Source organism: Phyllobates terribilis, unplaced genomic scaffold (assembly GCF_046119375.1).
Source record: "Phyllobates terribilis strain yellow unplaced genomic scaffold, ASM4611937v1 Scaffold_10__3_contigs__length_209671492, whole genome shotgun sequence".
Lineage (NCBI taxonomy): Eukaryota > Metazoa > Chordata > Amphibia > Anura > Dendrobatidae > Phyllobates > Phyllobates terribilis.
Window position 1 is genome coordinate 185,297,623 of NW_027362770.1, and position 8,692 is coordinate 185,306,314.

Genomic DNA, 8,692 nt, shown 5'->3' on the forward strand with positions numbered 1-8,692 from the left:
GTCAGTATCACACAGGAGAGGATTAGATACGCGGCTCAGCAGTCAGTATCACACAGGAGAGGATTAGATACGCGGCTCAGCAGACGGTATCACACAGGAGAGGATTAGATACACAGCTCAGCAGACTGTATCACACAGGAAAGGATTAGATACGCGGCTCAGCAGTCAGTATCACACAGGAGAGGATTAGATACGCGGCTCAGCAGTCAGTATCACACAGGAGAGGATTAGATACACGGCTCAGCAGACAGTATCACACAGGATAGGATTAGATACACGGCTCAGCAGACAGTATCACACAGGAGAGGATTAGATACACAGCTCAGCAGACGGTATCACACAGGATAGGATTAGATACACGGCTCAGCAGACAGTATCACACAGGAGAGGATTAGATACACAGATCAGCAGACGGTATCACACAGGATAGGATTAGATACACAGCTCAGCAGACGGTATCACACAGGATAGGATTAGATACACAGATCAGCAGACGGTATCACACAGGAGAGGATTAGATACACAGCTCAGCGGACAGTATCACACAGGAGAGGATTAGATACACGGCTCAGCAGACAGTATCACACAGGAGAGGATTAGATACACGGCTCAGCAGACGGTATCACACAGGAGAGGATTAGATACACGGCTCAGCAGACAGTATCACACAGGATAGGATTAGATACACAGCTCAGCAGACAGTATCACACAGGAGAGGATTAGATACACAGCTCAGCAGACAGTATCACACAGGAGAGGATTAGATACACAGCTCAGCAGACAGTATCACACAGGAGAGGATTAGATACACGGCTCAGCAGACAGTATCACACAGGATAGGATTAGATACACAGCTCAGCAGACAGTATCACACAGGAGAGGATTAGATACACGGCTCAGCAGACAGTATCACACAGGAGAGGATTAGATACACGGCTCAGCAGACAGTATCACACAGGATAGGATTAGATACACGGCTCAGCAGACAGTATCACACAGGAGAGGATTAGATACACGGCTCAGCAGACAGTATCACACAGGAGAGGATTAGATACACGGCTCAGCAGACAGTATCACACAGGATAGGATTAGATACACGGCTCAGCAGACAGCATCACACAGGAGAGGATAAGATACACGGCTCAGCAGACAGTATCACACAGGAGAGGATTAGATACACGGCTCAGCAGACAGTATCACACAGGAGAGGATTAGATACACGGCTCAGCAGACAGTATCACACAGGAGAGGATTAGATACACGGCTCAGCAGACAGTATCACACAGGAGAGGATTAGATACACGGCTCAGCAGACGGTATCACACAGGAGAGGATTAGATACACGGCTCAGCAGACAGTATCACACAGGATAGGATTAGATACACAGCTCAGCAGACAGTATCACACAGGAGAGGATTAGATACACAGCTCAGCAGACAGCATCACACAGGAGAGGATTAGATACACGGCTCAGCAGACGGTATCACACAGGAGAGGATTAGATACACAGCTCAGCAGACAGTATCACACAGGAGAGGATTAGATACACGGCTCAGCAGACAGTATCACGCAGGAGAGGATTAGATACACAGCTCAGCGGACAGTATCACACAGGAGAGGATCAGATACACGGCTCAGCAGACGGTATCACACAGGAGAGGATTAGATACACGGCTCAGCAGACGGTATCACACAGGAGAGGATTAGATACACAGCTCAGCAGACAGTATCACACAGGAGAGGATTAGATACACGGCTCAGCAGACAGTATCACACAGGAGAGGATTAGATACACAGCTCAGCAGACAGTATCACACAGGAGAGGATTAGATACACGGCTCAGCAGACAGTATCACACAGGAGAGGATTAGATACACAGCTCAGCAGACAGTATCACACAGGAGAGGACTAGATACACGGCTCAGCAGACAGTATCACACAGGAGAGGATTAGATACACGGCTCAGCAGACGGTATCACACAGGAGAGGATTAGATACACGGCTCAGCAGACAGTATCACACAGGAGAGGATTAGATACACGGCTCAGCAGACAGTATCACACAGGAGAGGATTAGATACACAGCTCAGCAGACAGTATCACACAGGAGAGGACTAGATACACGGCTCAGCAGACAGTATCACACCGGAGAGGATTAGATACACGGCTCATCATACAGTCTCACACAGGAGAGGATTAGATACACGGCTCAGCAGACAGTATCACACAGGATAGGATTAGATACACGGCTCAGCAGACGGTATCACACAGGAGAGGATTAGATACATGGCTCAGCAGACAGTATCACACAGGATAGGATTAGATACACGGCTCAGCAGACAGTATCACAGGATAGGATTAGATACACAGCTCAGCAGTCAGTATCACACAGGAGAGGATTAGATACACGGCTCAGCAGACAGTATCACACAGGAGAGGATTAGATACACGGCTCAGCAGACGGTATCACACAGGATAGGATTAGATACACGGCTCAGCAGACGGTATCACACAGGAGAGGATTAGATACACAGCTCAGCAGACAGTATCACACAGGAGAGGACTAGATATACGGCTCAGCAGACGGTATCACACAGGATAGGATTAGATACACGGCTCAGCAGACGGTATCACACAGGATAGGATTAGATACACGGCTCAGCAGACGGTATCACACAGGATAGGATTAGATACACGGCTCAGCAGACAGTATCACACAGGATAGGATTAGATACACGGCTCAGCAGACAGTATCACACAGGAGAGGATTAGATACACGGCTCAGCAGACAGTATCACACAGGATAGGATTAGATACACGGCTCAGCAGACGGTATCACACAGGATAGGATTAGATACACAGCTCAGCAGACAGTATCACACAGGAGAGGATTAGATACACGGCTCAGCAGACAGTATCACACAGGAGAGGATTAGATACACGGCTCAGCAGACAGTATCACACAGGATAGGATTAGATACACGGCTCAGCAGACGGTATCACACAGGATAGGATTAGATACACAGCTCAGTAGACAGTATCACACAGGATAGGATTAGATACACAGCTCAGCAGACAGTATCACACAGGAGAGGATTAGATACACTGCTCAGCAGACAGTATCACGCAGTGTCAATGATAACAGCAAGGGAGAATCGCCCTGATCCCACCGCTGCCTCCAATTATCAGAGAAATTATGCAATTGACTGACGACTGATGGACGAGGCCGCAGCTGTTTCCACTACTAGGCCGGTTATTGGGGAACTCACAGTGAGCGTATGGTATATACACCTCAGATTCCAATGCATGGAATATATATATACTGTATATATCTATATACAGTGCTGGCCAAAAGTATTGGCACCTCTGCAATTCTGTCAGATAATACTCAGTTTCTTCCTGAAAATGATTGCAATCACAAATCCTTTGGTCTTATTATCTTCATTTAATTTGTCTTCAATGAAAAAAACACAAAAAGAATTGTCCTAAAGCCAAATTGGATATAATTCCACACCAAACCTAAAAAAGGGGGTGGACAAAAGTATTGACACCCTTTTAAAAATCATGTGATGCTTCTCTAATTGGTGTAATTAACAGCACCTGTAACTTACCTGTGGCACCTAACAGGTGTTGGCAATAACTAAATCACACTTGCAGCCAGTTAACATGGATTAAAGTTGACTCAACCTCTGTCCTGTGTCCTTGTGTGACCACATTGAGCATGGAGAAAAGAAAGAAGACCAAAGAACTGTCTGAGGACTTGAGAAACCAAATAGTGAGGAAGCATGAGCAATCTCAAGGCTACAAGTCCATCTCCAAAGACCTGAATGTTCCTGTGTCTTCCGTGCGCAGTGTCATCAAGAAGTGTAAAGCCCATGGCACTGTGGCTAACCTCCCTAGATGTGGACGGAAAAGAAGAATTGACTAGAGATTTCAACGCAAGATTGTGCGGATGGTGGATAAAGAACCTCGACTAACATCCAGACAAGTTCAAGCTGCCCTGCAGTCCGAGGGTACAACAGTGTCAACCCGTACTATCCGTCGGCATCTGAATGAAAAGGGACTGTATGGTAGGATACCCAGGAAGACCCCACTTCTTACCCCGAGACATAAAAAAGCCAGGCTGGAGTTTGCCAAAACTTACCTGAGAAAGCCTAAAACGTTTTGGAAGAATGTTCTCTGGTCAGATGAGACAAAAGTAGAGCTTTTTAGGAAAAAGCATCAACATAGAGTGTACAGGGAAAAAAAAGAAGCATTCAAAGAAAAGAACACGGTCCCTACAGTCAAACATGGTGGAGGCTCCCTGATGTTTTGGGGTTGCTTTGCTGCCTCTGGCACTGGACTGCTTGACCGTGTGCATGGCATTATGAAGTCTGAAGACTACCAACAAATTTTGCAGCATAATGTAGGGCCCAGTGTGAGAAAGCTGGGTCTCCTTCAGAGGTCATGGGTCTTCCAGCAGGACAATGACCCAAAACACACTTCCAAAAGCACTATAAAATGGTTTGAGAGAAAGCACTGGAGACTTCTAAGGTGGGCAGCAATGAGTCCAGACCTGAATCCCATAGAACACCTGTGGAGAGATCTCAAAATGGCAGTTTGGAGAAGGCACCCTTCAAATATCAGGGACCTGGAGCAGTTTGCCAAAGAAGAATGGTCTACAATTCCAGCAGAGCATTGTAAGAAACTCATTGATGGTTACCGGAAGCGGTTGTTCGCAGTTATTTTGGCTAAAGGTTGTGCAACCAAGTATTAGGCTGAGGGTGCCAATACTTTTGTCCGGCCCATTTTTGGAGTTTTGTGTGAAATGATCAATGATTTGATTTTTGCTTCATTCTCTTTTGTGTTTTTTCCTTGCAAGCAAATTAAATGAAGACAATAAGACCAAAGAATTTGTGACTGCAATCATTTTCAGGAAGAAACTGAGTATTATCTGACAGAATTAAAGGGGTGCCAATACTTTTGGCCAGCACTGTATATAATCGTCTTATCCCGTCTGTCTGTCTGTCCAGGAAATCCCGCGTCGCTCATTGGTCCGGCCGCGGCCAATCAACGACGCGGGATTTCAGAAAAAGATGGCGGCCGTTAGCGGCTCATCTGCTGGACGGAGGTCAGCGGCGATGCAGCAGGGAGATGACCGGCGCGAGGCGCTCATCTCCCCGCTGCTGGCAGCACAAGTACCCCGACAGGCGGCGCCGCTCACCTCCATGCGGCTAACGTCGGGAGATCAGCGGCTTGGCCCGCTGATCTCCGGAGGGCAAGTGTGAACGGAGGATCGGGGAGCGGCGCCGCCGGTCGGGATGCTTCTGCTGCGAGTAGCCGCTCATCTCCTGCCTTCTTGCAGCGGAAGTAGCCGCACAGCAGCGCCGCTCCCCGGTCCTCACTAATACGACGCTGATTGGTCGTGGTCGACGCCCGCGACCAATCAGCGAGATTGGCTCCAAATTTGAACCCCGCTCTGCTGATTGGTCACGGCCGCCAGCGTCCTCCGGCCTCCCTGCAGCTGCTGCTGGTGCACGCAGCTTCCCTGGCTCTGTGCTTAGAGCGCGAGCGCTCCCTCCCACTTAAAGGGGCCGCGCGCGCCGTCCTAAAAAGTCCCTGGCCAATGGCTGGAGGACTTCCCCTATAAAAGGCACCTCCTCCAATATGGAGGTGCCCGTGCAAGGTTGTAGCTTTGTGTTTGATACTCTGCTTCAGCCTTCAGGTCCCGCTGCTAGCCTGACTTCTAGTCCAGACCGCCAGCCTGACTTCAAGTCCAGTCCGTCTGCTTGTCTACAGTCCAGCCCGCCAGTCTGTCTATGGGCTCTGTCCGCCTGCTTACCTGGAAGCACCTGCCTGTTACTTGCCATGCCTGCCAGCCCGCTTACCTAGAGGCTCCTGCCCGTCACTTGCCGTGACCACCTGACAGCCTACGTAGAGGCTCCTGCCCGTCACTTGCTGTGACCACCTGACAGCCTACCTAGAGGCTCCTGCCCGTCACTTGCCGTGACCACCTGACAGCCTACGTAGAGGCTCCTGCCCGTCACTTGCTGTGACCACCTGTCAGCCTACCTAGAGGCTCCTGCCCGTCACTTGCCGTGACCACCTGACAGCCTACCTAGAGGCTCCTGCCTGTCACTTGCCGTGACCACCTGACAGCCTACCTAGAGGCTCCTGCCTGTCACTTGCCGTGACCACCTGACAGCCTACCTAGAGGCTCCTGCCCGTCACTTGCCGTGACCACCTGACAGCCTACGTAGAGGCTCCTGCCCGTCACTTGCTGTGACCACCTGACAGCCTACCTAGAGGCTCCTGCCTGTCACTTGCCGTGACCACCTATCAGCCTACCTAGAGGCTCCTGCCCGTCACTTGCCGTGACCACCTGACAGCCTACCTAGAGGCTCCTGCCCGTCACTTGCCGTGACCACCTGACAGCCTACCTAGAGGCTCCTGCCTGTCACTTGCCGTGACCACCTGACAGCCTACCTAGAGGCTCCTGCCTGTCACTTGCCATGACCACCTGACAGCCTATGTAGAGGCTCCTGCCTGTCACTTGCTGTGACCACCTGTCAGCCTACCTAGAGGCTCCTGCCCGTCACTTGCTGTGACCACCTGACAGCCTACCTAGAGGCTCCTGCCTGTCACTTGCCGTGACCACCTATCAGCCTACCTAGAGGCTCCTGCCCGTCACTTGCCGTGACCACCTGACAGCCTACCTAGAGGCTCCTGCCTGTCACTTGCCGTGACCACCTGACAGCCTACCTAGAGGCTCCTGCCTGTCACTTGCCGTGACCACCTGACAGCCTACCTAGAGGCTCCTGCCTGTCACTTGCCGTGACCACCTGACAGCCTACCTAGAGGCTCCTGCCTGTCACTTGCCATGACCACCTGACAGCCTACGTAGAGGCTCCTGCCTGTCACTTGCTGTGACCACCTGTCAGCCTACCTAGAGGCTCCTGCCCGTCACTTGCCGTGACCACCTGACAGCCTACGTAGAGGCTCCTGCCCGTCACTTGCTGTGACCACCTGACAGCCTACCTAGAGGCTCCTGCCTGTCACTTGCCGTGACCACCTATCAGCCTACCTAGAGGCTCCTGCCCGTCACTTGCCGTGACCACCTGACAGCCTACCTAGAGGCTCCTGCCTGTCACTTGCCGTGACCACCTGACAGCCTACCTAGAGGCTCCTGCCTGTCACTTGCCGTGACCACCTGACAGCCTACCTAGAGGCTCCTGCCTGTCACTTGCCGTGACCACCTATCAGCCTACCTAGAGGCTCCTGCCCATCACTTGCCGTGACCACCTGACAGCCTACCTAGAGGCTCCTGCCTGTCACTTGCCGTGACCACCTGACAGCCTACCTAGAGGCTCCTGCCCGTCACTTGCCATGACCACCTGTCAGCTTACCTAGAGGCTCCTGCCCGTCACTTGCCGTGACCACCTGTCAGCCTACCTAGAGGCTCCTGCCTGTCACTTGCCGTGACCACCTGTCAGCCTACCTAGAGGCTCCTGCCCGTCACTTGCCGTGCCTGCCTGACAGCCTACCTAGAGGCTCCTGCCTGTCACTTGCCGTGACCACCTGACAGCCTACCTAGAGGCTCCTGCCCATCACTTGCCGTGCCTGCCTGACAGCCTACCTAGAGGCTCCTGCCTGTCACTTGCCGTGACCACCTGACTACCTAGAGGCTCCCGCCTGTTACCTGCCGTGCCTACCTGTCAGACTACCTGGAGGCTTCTGCTTGTTCCTGCCGTGTCTGCCAGTCCGTCTGTCCGGACCACCCGTCAGCCTGCCTGCCGTGCTCTTCTGCTGTACCGTTCAGTCCCTGCCTTCTGACCCGTGGGAGTCACCTGCTCTCTTACGAGGTCATCCCCATGTCAGGGTAAAAGAGAATATATATATATTTGTAACTTTTATATTTTTGTAACTTTTATACGCTTTTTTGCTAATGTACTAACCACCATTTTGTGTCATATAACAATAAGCTTTCCTTGCTACGTAATTACTCAAATCGAAACTTAAACTAAGACATTTCCAGTGTTGCCAAGACTTATTCCAGAGAAACGAAACAAGATTATAAGCTGACGGCTGCAATATCTGCCCAGAGACTGAGATAAGGAGATGTGGACCAATCAGGAGTGGCCAGACACTGGACTTTCATGGCTTACCCCGCCCCGGACAACCCCTTTTCCCTCCCATTATGTAGTGTATTTAGATTTGTGTATGTAAAAATAAACGCAGAACAATGCTGAGGAGGTTGACTGTAGTAGTCTTCTGAGCATGCTCTGAGCTTGAACCAGCTTGTTGTCTGACTCATTCTTTGAATGGTTGACCCATGCTCATAGTTTGAATTTGGAGTGACTGGAGGACGAGTGGAATGTCATCACGACCCCCACACCCAGAGTAGCACCTGGTCCCTCTGCTCGGTCCCTCCCTGGTCACGGAGTCGATTGAGCCGCCGTGCGATCTTGGTCGGACCGAGTTGATACCTAGTGACACCCCTCTGGCTCCCTCCTTGCACTGCAGCACAGAGGTTCCACCTCCCGGATCCGTAACAGTTCTCAGAGCAGATCTCTGCTGTAATTACTTGTTCACTGCAGGAGGTCCCTACGTCAATGGATGTTGAAGTGTCAGCTCTTTCTCATTTCCCCAGTTATAATTAATCTCATATGTTCAATGTGAGGGTGATATGTCCCCTCTCCAGAGATCTCTTTATG